General features: G+C 35.5%; 1 protein-coding gene across 1 annotated transcript in view; it reads right to left on the reverse strand.

The window, feature by feature from the left end:
* The window catches only part of LOC125237395 (zinc finger protein GLI4), a 179662-nt gene extending 153278 nt beyond the window's left edge, over positions 1-26384 (reverse strand). The window contains 1 exon segment of the mRNA XM_048144430.1: positions 26154-26384. The gene's annotated coding sequence lies outside the window, so the exon portion shown is untranslated.
* Positions 26385-26743: the final 359 nt, after the last annotated feature.

Raw genomic sequence — 26743 nt, forward strand, 5'->3', positions numbered from 1 at the left:
TGGAAAATATTACATAATAGTGATCCATAAAGCCACTAAATAGTGGAGCTCTCAAGTGATTTCTTTATACTTAGGTACTTAAAACCAAAAAAATCTCGTGATTAACCCGCTACTACCCGCGTAACATAACAACCCTTTTAAGTAGTCAGATTAGACTTAAACACAATAAATCAAAGCATAAATCGTCCTAAACTCACCACAGAAATCTTAAACTCTAAAAAAAAATAATATTCCCCAGGACCATTCAAAAATGACATGACAATGGATATAATTTTCACAAATCCCCATTCTACACCTGTGGGACAATGGGATACAAGGGGGGTACAAAAGGGGTACAATGGGACACTTGAGCGGGCACTTGTTCAAACAATTCGTATTTGGGATTAAAGGTGTTTAATGGATCCCTTTTGCCCTAATCTGCTGTACGCAAATGACTGACAAGTTTGTATTATTTATTTAGTACTTACCTCTACCTGTTATTATACATATTAAGATATGAGGAAGATTAAAATTTTAGAGTTTAAAATAAGAGAGTGCGACTTACGACCCGGAGGTCGCGGGTTCGAGCCCCGGCTCCTGAATCCATAAGATCCATCAGTTTCGAAAAACCAATGAGTTTTTCGAAACTATAGGCGATATGTCATTTGATATTTGTCAGTCGCTTTTCGGTGAAGGAAAACATCGTGAGGAAACCGGACTAATTCCAATAAGGCCTAGTTAGTAATAGTAAGCATCCAGTGTACAGTCAACTAATTGAAACCCTAGGCCACTGTAGAACCAAACCTCGGACACTGGCGATTAAATATATGAAAGAGGCGCGTTCCTAGCCCACAGTCTAAGCTGTAGGTAAACGCGTAGTCGCGTACAATGCTTGTATGAACATGACAGGTGTTTTTGACAGGCGGTAACTGTGAGGTAACCGAGAGGGGGTGGACGGCTCCGGGGAGCGGGAGTGGTCATACTGTACGATAGTACTCTTTATCATACTGTGGTAGAACTATGTCATAGTGACGTTATAAATCAGATTGTAAGAAATCTCTTACTGCTTGTCATTTTGACATGGTTGTAGAGTGGCCTAGGGTTCCAATTGGTTGACTGTACCTTGTCTACCCTCCAGCAATAGGCTAGCACTAATGGGTGGTTAATTCCGGCGCAAACCAGTTTCGGCCGGAATGTGAGTGGGCGCGCGGTTGTTTAACTTCACTAGGTCCAGAAAAGAAAGTTATTTCGTACTTATTTACACTTTGGGTTCAATTATGTCAAATAGATATAGGTATCTCGAAAGAAAAAAATAGGAACGAGGACGGTATAACTAGGGTTGGCCGTGGGTCGCAAAAAAATAGACAAGTGTGCAATAAGTAATTCTAATTTAATACACAATGTAAACATTGAAAAAGGTATAGTCAGCTATTGAACGTGTTCCCCTAACAAACTTATTATTGAAATCAATAATTTTCCTCTAGTCCTTTTTTCTATGTATTTGTCAACGCAAGCGCATAGATGTTAAGAGGGGGTCGTACGAAATCCTCGAAAAGTGCATTCGGCGTTTAACAAATGCTGCTCACATTTCTAAATTAAATGAAATAAAATAAATGGAGTTATTATCTTAAAGAGTGTGTCTACAACTTTTGACTATTCAGAATCTCTAATTATTAAAGGTATAATAAATAAACCCACGCAAAGTTGACCTAAAATGAGAAAAACGTATGTCGCCGTTTAGTAAACTTTGTTAAAAAAATTCAATACTTTAGTTATAACATTAAGTGATTCTAAAAGCCAGATAAATGGACTAGAAGTTTTGAGGTTTTTTATATTTTTCCTCTCAAAGGCAACAAAGAAATTTTACCTTAAATTTAAACTTTCGTAAAATTTCCATACATTCGCCATTGCTGTCAGAATTCTCCTTTCGATTAGATGCCGTGAGCGGCTCGTCGGAGGCAGACGTGTCGCCGGTCGCTCCGCGTTGACAATTAAATTTGACAAATATTTTGACAGAAAATAGTGTACGTACACGAAAAACCATACCAGTGTAAAACTGTGCTCAAAATAAATAGGGTAAATCAAATATGTCAGGTGGAGATCCAATCTCATTTAAAATTTAAAGGTGCATGGCTTGTGCATAAAAAATAAATAAAAATATATCACATTATCAAAGAAAATAACGAACACAACCGAATGAGTATAAATGATTTCATTCTAGTTAGGTTAAATTGAAAAAAGTTTAATGTTTTGTTTTACTCATTGGAATACATTTTCATTACGCTGGTATTAACAGTACGTCATTTTAAAAATATATATGACAGTACCTACGTCAAATTTTGTCAACCAAACTTCACAGGTTGTATGTAAACAATTACAATTTAATTTATTCATACATATTCAGATACGTATTAATCGATTCTTACTTAGAATAGAAAAAAGGGGAATGCGAGCGGGTATAGGTATAGTGCTTCTGGTTCAAATTTAATTGTGTATATAAAAAAAATGACTCAATTTCATTAAAGATTTACTCTGTGCATACCGCGAACACGTAACCGTAAGTTGAAAACAATAATAATTATAAATCACCTAAATACATCGTTGTTTACAAAGCGCTTGTTTTGAATGGCACTTCTCCACTCAACTAAACCAAATATTCATGGAACACCAGCTGGTGACCAGCATAAATGACTATGAACAGCCGTGCAAAAATATCTGATTTTCTATAGTGGGCCATAACATAAGTATATGACGACATGTTCCCGGCAAAAATTTGTGATGCTCCGTGACCGGCAAAAACATCGTCTCTCTTTCTAGCGTCTCGCGAGCGTATAGCGTCGGGCCAACTGTATGGAAAAAGACGCCGCGTCAGCGCGGCTTAGCCATACAGTTGGCCCGACGCTACGATCGCGAGACGGTAGATGTGGGAGGGTCCTTATCCGCATACATATCTGATCGGGTCGCTTAAAAATATTTGATTCTTTATAAAAACCTAAATTACACTTTCACCCGCATAAATATCTATCCATTGTTAAAGCAAATATATATCTTACGGGCTAGAAATCATTAATATGTAATTAAAGTGCAATAATAAACCCTACCTGGTTGCCTTACAGCCGTAAATTGTATGAGGTGATTTGACAGTTCACGAAAACGAGCCTTTATACAAGCTTTTATTCAACTTGCCTTGTTAGTAGGTATGTTAGTTTGAGTCAAAACGTAGAAGCTAAATTTGACCCACTTTCCGGTTTCCAATTGAGCTGAAATTTTGCACACCTATGTAAATCAAGTGACAATGCAATATTATGGTATCATGGAGCTAATCTGATGATGGAGCAGAAAGGTGATCATAGGAACTCTGTTATGAAACGTCGTATACCCATTGAGTCAAGGGGTTTTTAAAAATGTCTCGGAGAGCAATAAATATTTTTTTTGCAAAAAAAACTTATTATAAATTGGGAGGTGTAATTTTTTATTATCTCTTACATAGCATTAAGAAGAAAAATCTACCAAGAGCGCGTCAATGTAGGGTTTCGTAGTTTCCGACATTTTACATAATGACAATTTTTAGGGTTCCGTAGTCAACTAGGAACCCTTATAGTTTCGCCATGTCTGTCTGTCCGTCCGTCCGTCCGTCCGTCCGTCCGTCCGTCCGTCCGTCCGTCCGTCCGTCCGTCCGTCCGTCCGTCCGTCCGTCGGATAATCTCAGTAACCGTAAGCACTAGAAAGCTGAAATTTGGTACCAATATGTATATCAATCACGCCAACAAAGTGCAAAAATAAAAAATGAAAAAAAATGTTTTATTAGGGTGGGGGCTGAGATTTTTTTTAATTCCAACCCCAACGTGTGATATATTGTTGGATAGGTATTTAAAAATGAAAAAGGGTTTACTAAGATCGTTTTTTGATAATATTAATAGTTTCGGAAATAATCGCTTGTAAAGGAAAAAAAAGTGCGTCCTCTAACTTTTGAACCCTACGTTCAAAAATATGAAAAAAATCACAATAGTAGAACTTTATAAAAACTTTCTAGGAAAATTGTTTTGAACTTGATAGGTTCAGTAGTTCTTGAGAAAAATACGGAAAACTACGGAACCCTACACTGAGCGTGGCCCGACACGCTCTTGGCCGGTTTTTTTTTTTTAAATTATAAATGGGCTTACTCTTGACCACAGACTAGCCAAAGGCAAAGACGTGGCCTACGATGGAGTGAGCTCGCCCGGAAGATGCCTGTTCACTCTTGACAATTTAATAAATACCGTAATTTGTGGTGAAAAGGGTTCCGGGGGTATATAATGTTATTATATTTCTTGACTTCTATTTTCCGCAATCAAAGTAGGAAAATAATATATTATGTTTTTTTTTTATTATTATTATTGGTATTTAGGACAACAGCCGTAAATATTCAACTTACATAGGTATTTTTACATAGTCTTAGGCCAATAACAGTTATCTGTTGAATGAAAAGTATTATACACAATATGTTACTAAAAAAAAATGTGTTACATATTTAAAATTACAGTGAAAATGTGCAAGCCACACATTTTTATTTACAGTTTCATGTCTGTCAAAGTTGACGTTCAAATTAATTGGATTTTTACTCATTTTAATCGTTTATTATCCTTTTGAATGTGTATACACTTCTAAAGTTTATGTATAACAGAAAATCATAAGACATATTTTCATTTTTATAATGGTTTTCATGAAGAAAGCGATGCAACTGTGTTAGGGAATTTTTACGGGATGAATAAATATCCGCGGCCTGAGGGGTGAATGGGATCAGGAATGGGGGAATCGGGTCGCAAAAGGGGTGAATAGGTTTACGAAGGGGCTGATTAGGGTCGGAAGAGGGGTGAATTGGGATGTGTGGTCAATGCTTGTCACATTGTATACAATAACTTACCTAAAGTGGTATTTTTATGAATGACCTCTCTGTATATGGACGCAATTTATACGTCAATGTATTGCTTCGTAGTTAGACTAGATACAAGAAATTAACACTTAGAAATGTTAATCACACTTCTGTCTACCTCCACGTTTCTACTTAAGTCCGCAAAAATCACCCATGGTTGCTATAATATAGACGGATTACTTTAAAATAAAAATCATAAGTATGAAACTATACAACTAGGGAAGAAATAAAATTATTTTATTGAATCATTTTTGATTTGTTCTTTTTCAAGTTTATATAAATAATACATTTTCAATTCGCTCAAAGGTTGGAAGAGATCCCTTATAGGGATAAGTTCGCCTTTGTACATCATAACTATACTGTATTTTTATGTCCTAACTTGTCTTATATACAATAAAGTGTTCACATACATACATACATATATTGAAATAGATACACGAAAGAAAAAACGACAAGGCCCACGGTGGCTGAGCCGGGAATCGAATCCGGGTCTTCAGCTTACGCAGCTAACGTTATTACCACTAGGCCACCAGGCCAGGTTAAAAAAACCGGCCAGATGAGAATTTATTTTCGCACAATTGTAAAACTAAATTATTTTTACTAGTTACCTCCAAAATACCAAATAAAATTGGGCTACATAGTACATCGTTTTCTGAAGATTTTGGGTTCATGGGGTCGGAACGGGTATAACTAACGTAATTTATGGTGAATTGGGCCAAAACCGACTTTTGAACGTCGATAGCCATTTTTTTATATGTGCCATGCTAATTTTTTATACAAAAAAATCTTCCGGCAGTGTGAACTTCGGTTTGTCTTTGAAAATATGTCGTTTTATTTAGTAATTTTCGCTCACCCTAACGTTGGAGTGAATAGGGTCGGGAAGGGGGTGAATAGGGAAAAGGGTTGACTCTTTCGGATTGCGAACAAAATATGACCTGTCACGAGCGTATTATATTTATTTTACCAAAAAATAAGGATTAAATATGTTATGAGTGGTCGGTAATGAAATCTACACATATTATGATAACCCTTAACCAACCTTTATAGTTAGATGGTGCTCTGACGCGGTGAATAAGTAAGTATGGTCGTGGGCAGTGCGGATAACGTGTCAAAATATAAGCATAGTTTATTGCTATTTTTCATGTTTAAATAAACTTATAAACTAACGTAGTGGGTATTAAAGTAAAAGGTTCACAGTGAATATTAGGTTGCCAGAAATGTGTTTAGCTATACCATTGTATTGAATTTTATATCATAAAGTCAAACTAGGTATTTACTACTAAGTAATGATTTACTCTGTGGGGTGTCTTTGATCACTTGCATGGGGTAACATTGACCATAATGACACATAGTTAATTATTGTCTGATTTTGTCACGGTACTTGTTGAGGCTGATAATTTGATCGCTTCTTGTGATAAATATTGAAATAATTGCAAAAAAAGTTGGTTTTTCGAAGATGTTAATTTTTATTCTTGATCAAAGTAACCCCAAAATAGCGTTAAAGAGTTGTAATATTTGACTGCGAACCATTTTTTTTTTATCTTTTCTTGACATAAAATACTTTTGTAAGGGATTACATTCGATTATCATTAAAAAAAATATATAGTGTATCAAAGTAACCCCAATGTCAGTTTATGTTTGATCACATCGTTTTTTTCTGCGTACATTATTTTATTTATTTATTCCTTATTGCACATAAAAAAATAAGTACAAATGGTGGACATAATGCCTTAAGGCATTCTCTACCAGTCAACCACTGGGTTAAAAAGAAACATTTCATACGTGCAGGCATTGTGACAGAAAACAATAATCCTGATATCACTTATTTTGTTACCTTGTTAGCTTTTTAGCAGGAAAAGACTGAAAAAGTTGATGGTCCCATTTTTTTTCTTCCTTAGTTACGTTACGTTTAAATTCCCAAATTGGTCAATGTAACCCCAGTTTACGGTAGACACCGTCAACCTATTCTAATAATTCTCTTTTTATTTGAAAGAAAATTCGTTACGATAATATGTATATAAAATATGCAATCTAAGATAAAAAATGCTTTTCATATAGTTACAAACTTAGTTCAGATTTTTTTTGTACAACTTTTAAAAATTGTTCTACCTATCAAGTTCAAAATAATTTTCCTAGAAAGTCTTTTTTCTACTCCCGAACTATTATTCGTCATTTACAGGTTCGTGCATAGATCTTTAAAACCCTACATAAAAGTCTATTCCCCAAAGCCAGTGTCCGCCGGCTTGTTTGGCTCTGTAACCATGGCAACGCCTTATAACGATACGGCGCGCGTGCGCGGGAAGGCTTTGGGCAGCTGAGCTGACAGTGCAAACCTTTGCGTCAAAATACAGGAAACAGTGTGAATTTCACGAAAGTTATTCGAGAAACCTATTAAAAACTAAGTGCATGGTCGTAGAAAAAGTATTGTATGCAACGGTGTTTAACTGAGTCAAAAAATACTCGTGGCGTCTTAATAACAATTTTCGGCTTCGCCTCAAATTGTTACCCACGCCACTCGTCTTTTTTGATCTCCTTTAAACGCCTGTTGCATAAAATACTATTTAAAGTTCTGCTTTTGAGATTTTTTCATATTTGAGAAAACAGCCCTTATGGCCTGAAATACGGCATACGGCAGTGATATTGACATTGACATATGCTTTTTCGTATTTTGATGGTATTTTGACTGCACTGTATTTTTTGCCATGCTAATTTGAACCTTATCTCTAAGCGATGTTTTTTAATTTTCAGTTACATCACAGATGTGTATGACATGACATCTAGGTATTTTTCCATTTAAAAGAAACTACAAGGGGCTTTACAGACGTGGCGACTGCAACTGGTACAGGGCCTAAGCCATAATTTAAAATTATATTGTGATTTTTATATGTATTTGTGGTTTATTTAATACTAAGTATGAGTTTCAACATTTTCAACTCAAGGAACTGAAATTAAGAGAAGGGACTCGGAAATTGGGTAAGATCAAGAGTCTGATGCAGATGCCGATGGCAGTATTGGATAAGATAAGATATGCGTCGATATTCCCTGTCTTTCTTTGTGTCTCTGACATGACTGCTGCTAGCTGTACTCTATTCATTAGGTTTTTATTTTATACACATACTTTATTTTTGTATCAAAATAAATGATAAATTGATAAAAAACCTAACGACCAAAAAGAATAAAGTACCTATCTGTTAGTCTTTAATACACCCCGCATATACGTAATGCACAGCACAGGCCTCCGAAGACCGGCAGGGCAATCATGGTCGCGCGATAAATGGTATAAACCTGTCGCTCGCACTCATACCTAACAATGCTGTAAGAGCTATATCGTATGCGTGGGTACGCGGGGGCCGGCCGGGGGCGGGCATCTTTTATGTAGGGTCCCTATCGCACTTACAAATAGTGTGATAGGGCTGATGGTTTATCATTTATCACGCGACCATAATTGTTTGCCTGGAGGTATCGGCCTTTAGCCCTTCACACACGTCTTTGAATAATGTTTGCGGGGATAGGCAGGCTGACGATTTTTTATCTAAGTATAGAAAAGTAACGCAAAATGAAGTGCAAAGTAATTTGAAATACACCTAGATAAACAATCAATTGAATAAGGAACGTTATCTACATATTTAGGTAAATTTAAGTCACATGAGACATGAACAGAGAAGGAAAGCTAGATGATGCGTATTTTTTCTCTGTCTTCTTGTATGCTACCTTTTTTACAGTTTTAATTTCTCAAAGGAGGTCAGTAGTTGACTACAAACTCAAAATAACACTCTTGAAAAAAATTAAGGGTCACTGACCTTTCACAGTAAATTGAGGTAGTGTGAGTGAAGGGTGTTTGTGTGTGTAATGGGGTAATTTGACAGATTCTGAAAATTCTCCCTGCTCTACCCCCTCTTAAGTGGAACGCCAAAGGAACCCTCGGAGTGCGAGTTCGATTACTTCTATTTTCAATGTACATCTTTAATACATAATAAAGTCTAGATTAAACTAGAAATGACCTGTAATTAATCCTAAACATAGATATTCTATGAGTCAATCAATCAACATGATAAATCTTATCTAACTTCTTGTATACGAGATTTGTAAACATTTGTGCCCATTAAGTCGTAATTATATAAATTAATGCCTTCCTTTTCATATTTAAAACTACATTTATATCTAGAAGTTGTTAACATTAATAAGCAACATGAATATATATTATACTACCTTTTACCCGCGGCGTCGCTCGCGTTAGAAAGAGACAAAAAGTAGCCTATGTCACTCTCCGTCCCTTCAAATATCTCCACTTGAAAAATCTCGTCTATTCGTCACTTTTTTTTGCCGTGAAAGACGGACAAACAAACAGACACACACACTTTCCCATTTATAATATTAGTATGGATTGTTGACGAACCCAAAAGAGATTAGGATCTGTGAGAATCAGAACTTCTATTTTATTATATTTTAGTGTGAAAATATAATGCACTAAAGTAGAAATCAAATTACTATTTTTATTATTAAATTTTGTATTGCGGAATAGGCTTAATAGCCGGTTCTACCGCTTACATGAAATCTTCATAGGTATAGGTATATAGGTACTCCGTTTAATTGATTTCAAAGAATTAATTTACTTCTGATAGCATTAATTAACTGGTAAGCTTGAGAATAAAACGGACTTTATCTAGACTTCTGCGATTGCAAGCTAATTTTAATACTTATATATGCATAGGTAAAAGGCAAAATTAACTCTCAGCCGGCAGTTTTATTATTCAATCTAAAACCTGTAATTATGTACAAGTAGATTTTAATAAATGAATATGAAATTAAAATATATTAAATACTATAATATGCAGTAGTACAGATGTAGTGCAAAAAAAATACCTTCGTATAGTTACGGAAACGTACGAATGTGTCATGCTCAGAGGGCGGAATTTCTCATGGCAAAAATCAAACGTCAATCGAGTTGGAACGTTAAATTTTATCGACTATCGATTGAACTGAAATTATTGAGTGATTGATTGAGAAGAACTGATTGAGTTGTTTAAGTAAGACGAGGATACTTCTTTATCCATTTGTTGACTGTTTTTCGTTTTAGATTAACCATTTTTTTCAAACATTTTTGCAAGAGGACTAGTGACAAAAATGGTAATCAAATGTTATACAATTTAATTTTAATCTAGTCAAAGAGGTCAAAATCTTCTCGAATCTTCTCGGTCGAATGGCTAATCAGAGGTCAAATAAAGGCAGAAATTTAAAAGGTGACTGTTTTTATCGATAGCTGAAAATGTCGATAAAATTTAACGTTCCAACTCTATTGACGTTTGATTTTTGCCATGAGCAATTCGGCCCTCTGGTCATGCTATTTCAGTCAGTTTCAGTTCAAGATGTACTGACATTGACGGAATTAGCATGACACACAAACGTTTCCGGATAACCTAACCACAAAATTAAAATTTTGAAAAAACCCCCGACCGCGACATAGTGGACCGATTTTCATGAAACATTGCAAAGAACACTCCCGACTAACTCAGCTTTCTGACAAAAAAAAACTAAATCAAAATAGCCACAGACAGACACACACAAAGACAGACAGACAAACAGACAGACAGACAGACAGACAGTCAGTCAGACGGACGGACAAACAGACAAACAGACAGACAGACAGACACGTCAAACTTATAACACCCCTTCGTTTTTGCGTCGGGGGTTAAAAAATACGAAGGAACACAGTATTATATTATACCTACATAAGATTCATAATTTTTTTTTGCAAAGAAATATTGCCAAAACAGCACCATTCAAATCCACAAAACCCGAAATGAATACAATAATCCTCATAGTTCCTGTTGACAGTGGTAGCTCACGCAGCAAACAAACTTACAGGTGATAATGACAGTTTGCGTCGACACTTAGCGACTGTGCGCGAGCTGCTGCTGCGTTCAGCGTTACCATTGGTGTGAGGTGCGCATACGCACTACGCTGGTACATTTAGAGATCTCGACAATCTTGGACAGGGTTCAACTATAAAAGTAGGTCGGCTTGTGGAAACATTGATTTGAAAAAAGTAGAAATAACTAAAACGATTATTTTCCAAATCAATCGCCTATAACCTTATTCCAAAAAAACCGGCCAAGAGCGTGTCGGGCCACGCTCAGTGTAGGGTTCCGTAGTTTTTCGTATTTTTCTCAAAAACTACTGAACCTATCAAGTTCAAAACAATTTTCCTAGAAAGTCTTTATAAAGTTCTACTTTTGTGATTTTTTTCATATTTTTTAAACATATGGTTCAAAAGTTAGAGGGGGGGGACGCACTTTTTTTTCCTTTAGGAGCGATTATTTCCGAAAATATTAATATTATCAAAAAACGATCTTAGTAAACCCTTATTCATTTTTAAATACCTATCCAACAATGTATCACACGTTGGGGTTAGAATGAAAAAAAATATCAGCCCCCACTTTACATGTAGGGGGGGTACCCTAATAAAACATTTTTTTCCATTTTTTTATTTTTGCACTTTGTTGGCGTGATTGACATACATATTGGTACCAAATTTCAGCTTTCTAGTACTTACGGTTACTGAGATTATCCGCGGACGGACGGACGGACGGACGGACGGACGGACGGACAGACAGACATGGCGAAACTATAAGGGTTCGTAGTTGACTACGGAACCCTAAAAATATGGCTTAGGGGGTAGTAATGGCTGTTTTTGTTGACATTTAACCCTTAAATGCATAGTGATGTATGCATCGTGCATTTTTGACTAGTGACAGCATGTCAAAATTCAAATTTGAATAAATATTTGTCAAGGTCATGCATTGAAGGGTTAAGAACTGTACACGAGCTACTGCTGTACTTGTACTATTAGGTATATATTCTGGGCTCTTGGTAGCTATTAGTGTGAGGTGCGCTTTCCCAAGTGTGCCCAGCTTACGTATCATGTGTGACTTGGACTCACGAGACTGAATAACTACACGGCATGACAAAGACAGTCGATTTTGTTTTAAATATAATAAAATCACTTTTCAAAGGGCGATATTATAGTATGCTACCATTATCAGGTAATCGGAGTTCCGTACAAAGTATGGAAGCGATGAAAACCGAACATACTAAACTATTTACTGCCCTACAAAGTTAACTTTTACGAGATTCTAAGTTTACGACGGTATAATAATATTGCAACTAAAGATGTGCTCTGATTTAGCGCCGATATGAGAATTTACTCAACTAAAAGTTTACAACTTTGCCCAGCGCCTTAATAAGTTCAGTAAAAGCGAAAGAACTCGATTTTCAGGGTTCCGTAGTCAACTAGGAATATATTATGTATATCAATCACGCCGACAAAGTATAGTAAAATAAAAAGTGGGAAAAAATGTTTTAATAGGGATTTACTAAAATCGTCTTTTCGAAAATAATCGATCCTAAAGTAAAAAAAAAGTTAGAGGGGGGGGTCTAACTTTTGAACCATATGTTTAAAAATTTATAAAGACTTTCTGGGGAAATTATTTTGATCTTGATAGGTTAAACAGATTTTGAAAAAATACGGGTTACCATGGAACCCTACACTGAGCGTGGCCCGACACACTCTTGGCCGGTTTTTTACATTGTAACTATTTTGGAGTTGGCCATAGGCAAAATTTTGTTGAAAGGGCAAAGTTTAAGGAATTATTAAAGAATAATATACAAATAAAATTCGAGTTTTGAATTCTTATAGAAATGCATAAAATAACACCTATACATTCAAAATACTGTAGATTGACACCTATGTCAATCTACAGTATTTTGAATGTATAGGTGTTATTTAAGACCTATCTTACTAGGATATTTACAGAGAGTAGAGACAGGGAGGGACACACGTATGCCAGTTATATAGGTTCATCCCTCTCTGTCAACCGAAACTGAACGGCTTCAGTACTTCATGAATCATCCCCCTGTTCCAAGTTTAACTTGCGATCTTATTCACTCTCGCATCTAAATTTAGTTTCATCCTCAATTAATAATTCGCGCAGTAAAATCTGTCATATCGTAATAAAGGAAGCCATTCGCTGTCCAATTAGGGTAAATGCACCAGTTCACGACTTATTATTAGATCGGTATTAGTTAACAGTAACATTATGGCTATTCTCTCATATTGTAATATTAATTTAATGATGCAAGAATTTGTTTAATAATAACTTGAATACACATTCGACTGAATTGTGTACATGTTTTAATGGTATTATTGGTATTGTACCAGAATGAAATAAAAAATAAAATAAATATTAAATGACTAAAGTCAAAATACATTGTAGAAGCAAGAGAGATCCATGGGTAAGTCACAAATTTTACTTTTCTTTAATTCAAAGTTAATACCAATTTAAAGTTTGACCATGCTATTTCAGCTATTTGCTACAGTATGCGGAAATGACAAGACAAGAGAACATGGTCATCATCAGTAACGTTAAATTTCATGACAATATGACACTCCCACAGGCATTTTCTGGGCGAGTCCACTCCATCGTAGGCCACATCTTTGCCTTTGGCTAGTCTGTGCTCAAGAGTAAGCCCATCTAGAATAATAAAAAAAAACTTATGCAAAATTGCAAATACGATCGCCTAATACGATATTATTAATCATTTTTAACAAGATAAAGATTATCATTGATGAAACTAAACACAAACTGTTAGATCTTGTATCAAATGTCGTAAGCGGATCCCTACTAACAAGAGTATCCGTCTGTCTGTCCTGAGATAAGATAGTGTTAATGCGAGTGTTATATTGTTTCCGGTGCATGAAGGTTTTAAGCTCTATTAAGATGGGGTTTGATAAGGGTTTAACTTAAAATGTCCTTTAACCATGGTTGAGAAATGACCAAAGTAGGATATGGGATGTAGAACTTGACAAAGATAAAAATATTGCAGTAAGAGAAACAGATTCTTTGCTTGGGATAAGATTAACAGTAAGTATAAGAATCCCCCGCAAATGTTACTTTTGCCTCTTGTTAGATGGGGTATCTAACCTTTTCCATGTTGTATTAGAATTCGTTAATACTTTGACTGCAAGTTATTTCTATAATCTTCTTTTACATAAAAGTAACACCTCAAATGAGCTTACAGTATGCTTAAAAGTATCACTTACAACGGATTTGACACGTTTTGCGTCAGTAAATTACACCTCATTTGACGCACAGCACCTTGTATTTTTTACACAAAGTGAAACTTGCTAATTATCAAAAAGACGTATGTTACTGTGAAATTCGTATAATGATACGACTTTAAAATTTAGAGCACCGGCAAATTGTTCGGCTCGTTTCGCAGAATACCCCCGTCGAAAATCGCCAAAATGTGTCGAAAATCATTAAAGGGCCGGACAAAGGAAACTGTTTTGTGTTTCCGAAGCTAGTTTCACAGCAAAAAACTTATTTTGATGTCTAAATAGATACGTCAAACGGTCTACCTGAGACCCAACGGTGAAAGAAGTGTCATTAATTTCGGCCAGCGTGGGTCCAAAGTGTTCGACACACAGAAATTTATACTCAAATTTTTCGGTATGGTTCGAACAAGATGTAGAAATATTAATAGCTCGGATCGGGTTTTATTTATGTATAATTTTGTGTCGTTGATAATGACTATATTATGTAGATTTGAGCACGAATCATGGGTTGTGGTGTTTTAATAGTCGATATAATTATAGCAGGTGGAATGCTAAATTACTATATTTGTTTTACGGAAACATGAGAGTCATGGGACATTCTTTACCCCCAACTGGTTACACCGCCCGAAAATTAAGTTGATATATAAAAAAACCTACAATGACTGTCTAGTGTCTAACAAAGAATCGTCCTTGTAGGTGTAGTGATTACTAGTAATTATGGACTGATATAACAGAAAATTAAAATTTTGCTTTTTGATTTGATGCTCCTGTGAACTAACAAAATATTTAAAAGCGTTGAGGCTCCGACTTTGCTTAGGCAAGGTGCAAGTCAAGTACGAATGTATCTATACTTCTCCCTTGCGCAATTCTAAAAACGTACATTTAACAATACCCAAATTCAGTAGATTTTGAGGCTTACCAACCCAAAAAATCCATTCATTCCAAAAGTACCAAAAAGCAGTATTACAACCTAATAGAGGACGACAAGAATTCATCCTACCTGACCGTCCATTGTTCCCCGGCTGGTGCGCTTTTATTTTTTTTCCAAACCCTTGTTAGCAAGTCCTCGGAGGATCTTTGGGGGACAATAGGTTACATATTTATAAGTGGGTAGGTAGGCGGAGATACAGGTGTTTTGTCTAACCATCGAGCCGTCCTATCGGTTCATCGAATATTTACCGTAAATGATGACTTCACTAAGAAATTGACTGTGAAAGTTGAATTTACTAGATATGATTATGACGAAACATCTGTTTTGATTGAAGCTGAAGATATTCCCTTTATTAATTTAGATTTGGAAGTCGTTTATATAGTTTTTACTGATGACAATTCAGATAAAAATGATACAAGCTCAGATTACAGATATATTTAACGGTAAAGAAAATCTCAATACGTTTAGTGCCGTCTATCTCAATCCTAATTATGTAAAATATAGACAACTCTAGGGATTTCAATGCGTTTGAATGTAGATCTGCTTTAATCAGTAGAATCCACGCATTAAGTGCATCCAAGGAACGCCGTCGAGTGACGCTGTTAGCATATTAATTGATTCGGCTCTGTATTAATTCAGTTTAATCGGAAGTTGGTGCCGGTGCGAAGTTCCTGAGCCTATTAGCACTTTGGTGGCTTGTAGCTTGAATACAAAGTTTGTATTGATGACTTTTAATAATAATATTTAATCAAGTTTCTTCGTGTTTTTGTTTTTACAAGCAATACTTAGGTACCTTGCCTTCAAGTTTAAACCAGATTATGTCGTTTTTGTTTACTAGAACATCGGTTTTAATATGCTATTATGAGACATAATAGGTACAGAATACAAAACTCAAGGCTCATGCGTAGGTCGTTTGTCTGAAATAAACAAATCTATTCAATTTATTAAACGATTAATACCTTCTCCCTTCTTACCAGGAAGCCTTGTAAAAAGATACAAATCAAAAATTTTATAACCATTCCAAAACCACATAGATTCTCAAATATTCCAACCGAATTTGTTGATTTTATCGACTAACTCCATCAATAGTTCCCGAAACCTATCGAGCCAGTTTTTTGCTGGTCCTTCGAGGGATCAATCAAAATAGTGTTGCGTATAACAAATAAGTTTTTCGTGTACCGGTCCACCAATTAGTTCTACTACTGACGGCTCAGTCCGGCCGAGAAAGTTTTTGGGGATCTGTTGAAGTGTTAAATATAATCGGGATGATTTAAGAAGTAGAAAGATGAACTTTGTAAAGAGCATTTTTATCAAATCAATACCAGAATTTGAACATTCTTATAGCGTGTTTTTAGGAAAGCCTTTGGAATATGTCTGATGGAATACGGGCAATGCATAAGAAGAAGCTAGGTTATGTTAGATTACTAAAATTTCAAACAGCAAATATAACATCCATGTCCTTGAGGAATGTTTTCATTTACTAAAATTGCCAACTTTTCTGATAGACACATTTTAAGACAACTAATACCGTTTAAAGGTTTCGAGAGAACTCTCAATGCACATGTGTCAATACCACCGTCAATAATATGGTCCACAACTGTCAGTACCACAAAAATTACAACAATCCCCAATTCCTTCGTCTAACTAAACAACCGAACCCGGCGGAAGTGGCAGGTCATAAATGACCGCTTTTTTTGACTCGGACATTTTATTTAGAGACGAGATTCGACGCGCTCCTGTGTGTTTATTGCTGCTGACTGTACAAATATTTCCACTTGTATTTTCTGGTCATGTCACGGTTCTTGCATCGATTAGGGTCTTAGAAAAAAGGAAAGTTTAATTAAGACGTGTATGTAGAAGAGTTAAGGAAACACCTGCAAAGATTTTGGATGTTTATAATCTAAAGATTATTTGATAATCTGCGGGCCGATTTTTGAGTCTCACGCGTTCGAATTCAGAAAATTGTCAATGAAAATAATAGGCAAGTCACTTTTTTCAACCAGTATTTTAGTCACAAAATCCTGTATGCGAGATTCAAAAATCGCCCTCCTGGACAAAGAGTATATGATTCTAGCAGGACAAAAATATTTTGAGAGGGCTTAGTAAAAGCAGTAATAAAAATAATTTTGAGAGATGTTCATGATAAGAACTAGTCAATATACAATAAGCTTTTGAATGTTACACTTAAAATATGAATTAACGAATTTGTTAACTCATTTCAGAATCAAGATTAAATTGCCGTAAACATCCGTTAATTATGATAAAACGAGTAGTTTATTAACGTAACCATCAGAGTCAAAAAAGATGACTGACACAAAGAAACATGTCTTTAAAAATATTTCAACGCATCGTCCTAGAAAACACAACAAGGATACATGTATCAGTACATTGACTGCATACAATATACGATATGATAAAGAGTAAGAACGTCTTCATCTCCATTTACATTTACGAGTACAATGCAGACCGTAGAGGGGCTAGAGGCTGCCTGCAGCTATTCCGTATCCATTGAAATGTTATTGCAAATCCAAATGTTTTGTTTCTTTACAAAATACTAAATATTATACCGCTTAGTAAACTACATGAAATAATGGAAAAAAATACATGCGATATTCACCACATTGCGATATTTGGCTGACTCAATGAATTGCAACAAGTTCTTGAACGGTTGAAACTTGAAATTTATACATAATTATTTTTAAAAACCGGGACTTAATCGCGTGTAACTACATATTAAACTGACCTCCAACGTTTCAAGGACGACGTTGTCCCCGTGGTCTCGGAGAAGACTGGCTTGAAATGACATCAACACCTTCTGACAGCCGCGCGAGTTTTTCGAACTACCCGCACTTGGTTTTGATTATCAACTTGAACTGTTTGCGCACTAGGGATGTTACTCTGTCGACGTACAACACTGACGATATTCGATTTAACGACTGTCGATATTATTTTCGGCTTACACTTATTAATGACAGGATTCCATGTGGATGAGATCCTAAAACCTTCGTCCCGATTGAAATTGCGATGTTTTTTGATTTCAATGGCTTCACGCACTTTTCTACTGTAGAAATGAACTGTTGGAGGTCAGTTTAATATGTAGTTATACGCGATTAAGTCCCGGTTTTTAAAAATAATTATGTGTAATAATCGTGAAAGTTTAAATCAGTGTTTTGAAATTTATACTTTAACAAAATGTTGATGAAATAGCTTTGATAAAATAATATAAAGAAGCGGACCAGAAATCCAAGAGCAAAAAAAAAGAAAGGTACTTTAGACATGTATGTAACATAAGATAAGGGCAACATATTGATGAATGTCTCAGCATGTATGTACGGAGTAATGCTACTGTACAAGTATTTCACTTGTGCTGCAAGCGTCAGAAGATAGATCATTAGTAACGATGTCGCCGACAAGGCTCGTACATTTATTTATATATTCAAATGAAACATGGCTGCCGCTGTCATGGAGAAACGTAATAATGATACATCAGAAGGACGAGATTTATTTTTTAACTGTTTTTAATTACATCTCGCAAGGACAGTTTAAGGTGCGCTTACCCTAAAATTTTGACAGATGTGAAGGATAAAATTTCGTCTTCAATAAATCAGAACACGTATTTAAAATAACCTAACCACAAAATTAAAATTTTGAAAAAACCCCCGACCGCGACATAGTAGACCGATTTTCATGAAACATGGCTAAGAACACTCCCAATTAACTCAGCTTTCAGACAAAAAAAATAAATCAAAATCGGTTCGTCCATTCGGGAGCTACGATGCCACAGACAGACACACGCACAGACAGACAGACAAACAGACAGACACACACACAGACAGACACGTCAAACTTATAACACCCCGTCGTTTTTGCGTCGGGGGTTAATTAAAGGGAAAGGAATAGTCTTATAAGTATAAATAAAACTTGTTTATTTTGGAAGAAAGCCCGGAACATAAGTACCAACTTTCAGAAAGTAACATTAACTACCATATACAAAAAAAGTGTGAAATAGTTTGAATACATATATACACATTATAATTCTGATTAGCTAAATAATGAAGATAAAGCTGCAGTTTTTAGGAAGCAGATGCAGGTAAATGTAAATACCATAAAAACCACGATGCAATGACACAAGTCGGTAAAGATTTCTTTGTTCCTTGGACAAGAATCGTCAACCAAAGAATATTTACTTAATTAATAAATGCATATTGAAGTTTTAGAAAGCGTTCCAAACACGATTTAACACAACCATTCTCACTAACACGATAATTCAGATAATTGTGAGTCCTTTTGTTACAAGTATAAATAATACTATTGTAATTGATGGTATGACTATGAAGGGATAATTAATGGTTTGAGAAAATTCGTTGTAAACGAGTGGAGTGGAAGAGAATATATTTGTTGTTCAAGCTTCGTTGGAGTAGTTCACTTTGTTTGACCTTTTAATTGAAAACTTGTAGGTTTGGATAATTTAGACGAGAACCTGTGGTAAGGTGTTATTGTTGTACAAAATTTGATTTATATTTACAAATTTATTTATTTTTTCAAACTTATTTGTCTTTGTTATTATTTCTACTGCTTTTTCATTTTCTATAGTTGTCAGCGTTTTATTAGTTTGTTCATAAAGTCCTTTAGCGGCTTTAGCTGATGTTTTCTATATCTACAAGGAACTAAAAGTAAATGTATCTCAAATTTACCCAATTCTAGTCTATTGTTTGTTGAATAGATCTTGATATCATCGTGATTCGTGTTATTAAATTTGTCCGCTTCTTCACTTAAACCATATTTACCCTCTTCACCAGATTCTGTTCACAAGTGATTATCATGATTCAATGAAACTACAAAACCCCTGTTTAAAACTTTTCTTTTTACTAGCAACATTGTATCAAAATCGCCGTAAGTCATACCCTCCACAGCTCCCCTGTCCGCCGAATGTCTTCATCTAAGGCCGTGACCGCTCTTGACCCGACGAGACCAGTTCCAGTACATACCACGCGGGTATCGACTTTATTGAGGCCTATGGATATTTGCTACGACCGTGTAATCCTGGATTTTTTGGGGAGAATACATTTTGAACTGGAGAATGTTTATGTAAAGTTTTTGTTTGTGTTAAGTATCTGAACTTCTGAAGTTAATAGCAAATTTAAACCACATGGGTATCAACTTTATTGAGGCCTATGGATATTTGCTGGATTTTCGGAAGGAATATATTGTTCTTGTCCAATTAATAATTATAATACTACTTTTTATTGAGATCGTTGTTTTTTTGGAAAATTTATTTGTGTATGACGTTGCTAAAGTTAATAGCATAATATGCAATTCATGCCATGCGGGTATCGAATTCATAAAGGCAATTTGCTGTAATGGCGTTTGATAACAACATTTTAAGAGAAAGTACCTAATTGATTTAACTAGCTGAAGATATTATTAAGTTTAGCTAAGAAGCCAGAATAGTTGAAACACATATTCGTACATTAGTATTTATGACATTTTACAATCCGAATATACCACTTAATTTTCAGACCTAGAATCTATACATAAAATATTCAGGTCTTTCAAAGTTAACATGTTTTATTTGTTTGGTTACGAATCCAACATGCACACTTGCACACTAGGTTTAACAATTCAAAACCCTTAGAAACTTCATCTCTAAAAATTTCAACCAAACTAATTTTCACTCGCTCTCTAAGATTCATCGATTGGTAATGGAAACCAATTACAAAGAGTACCGAAGTCCTAAGGCTCCAACATTCCATGTTGTAATCAAACCACGGAAGCGAAGTAATTATTCAAACCGCGGATATTTCCCAACAATCAAAGTTACCGATACATTGCCAGCGGGATGCTCGGGGCACATAGTTTCGGTAATCGCTTAATCAGAGAGAGGATTAATAGAGAGATTGCGTCTGCGCATCAAACCGCACAGGTGAGCTTGGACGGGACAGAAGTGACAGAAAACGAAATTTAAATATTGAGATACAAGATACAAAAGTTTTCCTGAATCTATTTAAGAGTAGTTACTTGGCCGCGTTTCACAACCCAAATGGCATTCTGGTAAAGTGATAGTGTCCTATTTTTGTAATAAATTATAAGTACTGAGCGGTGATCATCTAAAGATCTACGAAATTGTTTTTAATGCTGTTAATTTATAATTTGAAGCAAACAACAGAGCATATATTATAGATACCTCATATACTAAAATATAAAAATGCATTTTAAATTTAAAACAAGTATACAAACTGAAATAAAAAACTATAAGAACACAAATATTATGCAAAGCTATAAACAATAGTTATGAATATTATGATTTTAGTTATCGATGTATGTCAGGAAGATGGTGAAGAAGCATACGACACGCTTAATAGTAAGCAGTCTCCGTAGCTTTTGGACGCCTGCAACTTCAAAGGTATTAATTACATTGATAGTTGTTCTCCATGAACCTACACAAATAGAAGTGGTGACTCTAGTCGATTGCTAGTTCCTAACCCTATGGCATCGATTGTGCGATACAAACAAATCATTACTCGATCTGTTCGTGATCGAGCCGATCGGGACTTCGGGGCGGGTCGGGCGGGTTCGTGAACGCTCGGGTTCGTGGAGCAAGAGTTATGTCTATTAAGAAAGGTTATGAAATTATTAGCGCTTATCGGGATGTTTTTGATAAATGGGGATATTCGATAGGTTAATGTGGGTGTTGTGGCTAGGTTGGTGGTGTGAAGTTTTCCGCCGGAGCCTGTACGGTTATCCGACTTAATGTGAATCAAATCCGTGTGTAGGAAAATTCGTACAGGGTAGTTCAACTCTACAATACAGAAATATTTATTTAAAATTGAAAGCTGCCACCAAGCGGCTTAGTTGGATAAACTTTATCGCATAGGTGCGCCACTATCGCACTTACAAATAGTGCGAAAAGGACGGCCTGACGTATATCGTTTATCACGCGACCGTGCTTGCCTGAAAAGACAGTAATACCTACCTACGTATGCATTTTATAAATTTAAACTCATTTTACATATTTAGGCGACTGAAGGATGTGGTGTTGCTTATTGACTAAATTACTATGGGGCGTTGGGGTAGTTTTGCAAGTAAGCTAGTTTAGCAAATGGCAAATATGTTGTAAACTAACTGTACCGACAGCCAAGACGCCTTAGACTTGCATTAGCTTAATTATTTCTGATTTTATGGATAATTATTTGTTAATATTTATTTCATATTTAAAAGAGCTAATATTTAAAATTATAAAAGAGCTCATAAATGAAGCCGAGTCTGTAAGAGCCAGTTTTCATAAGCTAATCTTATTTAACCTTTTTATTACATTTGACATCACGTTATACCTAATCTATTAGAAATCATACAAGAAAATATACCTCAAGACCCTAAGGTCAAGAATGCACCATAAACGTATCCATAGACCCATTTCCCTGGATCATCCGTGAAATGCGTAAATTATACACCGTGCACCGGGTGCTCTAGAAAATAGGCAAGTTCTATGCGGCAAACTTGATCGAGTTACATTAACTTTCTAAAAGCTGTTTAGTGTTAAACAGTTAGGACTTGTATAAAACACAGTCAGTTAAGGCTACCGGTAGCGCAAATTATTAGATAAACGTTAAATATTACTGCATTTTTAAGCATAAAATATACTACACACTGCACGGTCGCTATCGCTTAAGCATAGGACGATACAAAGTGGTCCTTCGAACCGTATAAAGTACAATCATATCATAATCAACGATACAAGCTTTGCTAAATAGTTAAAATAGTGAACTATTTATGTTTCAAAATGGCTACTACTTTCTAACGTAGAATTATGTATCAATATTATTCCGTTTTTAAAACCGTTCTTTAGTGTAACTTTTTTACTATTTTGTATAGGTTTAGCGCATTTAGTCTTACTTCGATTTCCCGTCGCATGTCTGAATAGCAGCAATTAAACGTAAATTATAATGCCGGCGCTTAAATTTCACCATGCAATGCCTAATTGGTCTAGAAAAAAGCACATTTTTGTTCACTTTAACAAGAAAAAGCACATTTTTCTTCACGATAACTAGATCCAATGGCGTTGTGCAGAATAATGATGAGTCTTCAAACAAATTAAAAGGAAAAAATAATAATTAAAAGATGCCGCAGTCATGTTAAATTACAAGTTTAGTAGAAATTGTTAGTGCTGTTATTAAGCACTTTTATATACTTTTTGTTTTCATTAAGATGCTTTGCAGTTTCTTTTGGATAAGCTTCTTGCGTGGAATTTGTGATTCTAGCTAAATTAGTTTCTTTATTATCATGTAGTTATGATCCTCGCGTTTCTCCCGTGGGTGTAGTATAAGTCGACTATGTGATATGCGTTAAATTATAAACTGAAATAAATGTCATATGCAAAGAAAAAGTGACCAAGGCCTCCAAGTGTTCGAAGCTAGATTCGAAATTCGAACCAACGTCCTCCGTTATCGCGACGGATGCCTAAACCACTCGGCCATTCGGACACGGATTTCTATGAGGATAAATTAATTTGTTCTACGAATATGCGTTAAATTGTTTACATTGTGGTGTAGACGATAGGCTACCTGTCCCAGCAATACGCATAACAATTTCTTCTTTTGTCATCCCTTTTTTGATAAAAATGACACTGAAACTTGAGCACTTTCTTGTGCTTTGCAAACCCCCTTTAGTAATACACGCGAGAAATTATGTATGTTGTTATAAATAAATAAATAAATTAAATAAATATTATAGGACATTCTTACACAGATTGACTGAGACCCACGGTAAGCTCAAGAAGGCTTGTGTTGTGGGTACTCAGACAACGATATATATAATATACAAATACTTATATACATAGAAAACATCCATGACTCAGGAACAAATATCTGTGCTCATCACACAAATAAATGCCCTTACCAGGATTCGAACCCGGGACCGCGGCGTAGCAGGCAGGGTCGCTACCGACTGCGCCACACCGGTCGGTCGGTGTTATGGTTTACAAATACATATTACTTTTGCCACACAATGAGTTTACAAGTAGCTGTTTATTATATTATGTTATTAAAATGACAATAAACATAATAGTGCAATGGAACCTTAAAGTTTAGTATGATAGATGCAGGATGTTATGTTTAATATAACTTATGGAATAGTGTTATTTTATTGCCATGGTCTTCAAAACACAAATAGCGTTTGTGTATTAAGGCTTGAATCTTCATAACATTATTCCCTATATTTTTGTAGTTTAATGGATAAGAAACAAGTAAAATAAATGTAGGAATTTAGTACCGCCAACGGCGCCAACTGGGATTATTTTAATTCGTGGGGTAAAATTGATCGTTGGATTTTGCACTAAAATGAATTTGGTTCTAAAACTTTTATTTTCAGTACAGATGGTCGTTTTTTTACGCACTAGTTCGAGAAGTGGTTCATTATATGCCTGGTCGAAACTTCGGAGGCTCATCTGTACCTACTGAAAAACGTCGTACGATACACGTGCAAAAAGGAAATTCGTAACTCGTGTCGATTTAAAACACTCCCTTAGGTCGTGTTTTAATTTATCGCCACTCGTTTCGAACTTCCTTTTTTACGCACTTGTATCGTAATGTACTATTATCTATTCCTGTTAAGCATGTCAACCACATCAATACAGAGTTTTGAATGAATCACGGTTATTTTCCTTATACTTATATTGACCGGGATATAGACCGTGATTACCTTTTATTTTTGTCGAGCTCCCGATATTTCGACGCAGTTACATGCACAATGATCACGGAAAACAGAAGGCGGGTGGATGTCAAAGTTACATATTTAAATTGGCGTTCAAAACTCATCATATTCTTCAAAAATCGATGATCCATGTTACCCCACTAATCAAAATAACTCCAGTCTACCGGTACAACACTTTTGTTATTGATTAGCTGATTTGTTATTTTATTTTTATTAAGATTTGAAAATATATATCATATATTAATAAATTTATTTTGCCAACGCATTTTTAAAGTTTATTGGCTTCCCTTATACCTAGTGTATATTTTTGTTCCAAATTACCCCACTGATCCTTACATATAGAAGTGTTCTAAAATCCATAGTAATATTATAATTGGGAAAGTGTGTGTGTCTGTTTAGTCTGTTTGTTTGTCCGTCTTTCACGGCAAAACGGAGCGACGAACTGACGTGATTTTTTAAGTGGAAATAGTTGAAGGGATGGAAAGTGACATAGGCACATTTGTCTCTTTCTAACGCGAGCGAAGTCGCGGGCAAAAGCTAGTAAATAATAAACACGTGCCTATGCAATACAAGTGTACAAGCAAGTATTGCAGGTACGATCTACCCGCATGCACCCGTTGTTATTGTAACTCGTAAAACACGAGTGTGGTCAAGATAAAGAAAATAATACATGCTGTTTTTATTTTAAATAAAGTTTTTAGTCCTAGAATTATTTCAGTACTTATTTGCAATTTTAGTATCGTAAAAGGATGGGTGATGTTGTAGAAATAAACTGGTAAAATAAGGAATGGAAGGATTTGGGGTAATTATTGAGATATACCTATTTATTTAGTAACTTTTTTTAGCATCATATCAGTGGCAAACAAGTTTATAATTCGGCTGGTTACAAGCGGTCGTCTAACCTATGGACGCCTACAACTATAGAGGTGTTACATGCATGTAACCAACCCTTTAAACATCTACATATGTACCTATACATTTATTATTAAAAAACTGATACTGTAGTCACTTAAAATCTACTTTTTTTTTAATAAAACGGATCCATCATCAAGCTACGCTAAGTAGCTTAGATATTTATTTACATTAATAGTCGGTTTAAGTATTGCTAACTTCACAGCACGGCAATATCCGTCGCGATGTTCAGAATCCATAATTTCATAAAAATGCATTCTACTGATAAATTCCACCGATTCCCTGGAACTAGGGACGTGACTGCGCGAGCAACTTTTGTTTTTAACATACAAAAACCTCGAGCAGGTATAAGTTTTACAAAAGGCTGCGCCTGCGCCCCATATGGCCGAACTTACAAAATTTCAACAGTTTTGTCACATCACTATTTTAAATTACGAATAAAAGTACGTTTGGTGACCAAGCTGCTTTGCATGTGGTGATTTTGACATTTTGAAAACATCCCAATTTTTTTTTGCGAGAATTTCCGGTTTTCGAAAAAAGTGGAAGGTTTATTTATAATTAACACATTTTAATGAGATAATTAAAGCATAACTTACGTTTATGATAAATGGTTTCTCAGGTCATCTCGTGTCAAACTATATCGCAGCGGTAGCAATCCATTCGCATAAATAAAACACAACACCACCACTTGTCAATTAAAACAGCACAATTATGTTTTTTTTTAATCAGTCACTGGCACTTCCGAAAAGCCAGAAAGTTTAGTTTAAAAACAATGGTTGAAAAAAGTAGCGGCGACCATCTCTCGCGCGGACCGGACCAATATAAGTGCCGTCGGGAGGACGTGCGCCCGCTGCCGGCGGTTTCATCTCAATCTACCCGTCGAAACGAGACAGTAACATGACAATAAACGATTGTAAAACGTCAGGAGTAAAAGAGACAACTATATTCCCGGTACGCCCGCGTCGAAACTGACATTTCAATCGCACCGTCCCTCTCCCACGCCGAGTTATTTTCGTACAAATTGTATGCGGACGTATTTGTTTTCTGTCCCGCTCGAGCGTGGATAGTGCTAACCAGATAATGTCTTAATCGCATTTTCTTAGCGCTATGCTGACTGATGCACTAACATAAACAATGATAATTCATGGATTTGCATGGATGATAAAAGTTTTTTATTGATTCGAGA

This window comes from Leguminivora glycinivorella, chromosome 21 (assembly GCF_023078275.1).
Source record: "Leguminivora glycinivorella isolate SPB_JAAS2020 chromosome 21, LegGlyc_1.1, whole genome shotgun sequence".
In the NCBI taxonomy this organism is placed as follows: Eukaryota; Metazoa; Arthropoda; class Insecta; order Lepidoptera; family Tortricidae; genus Leguminivora; species Leguminivora glycinivorella.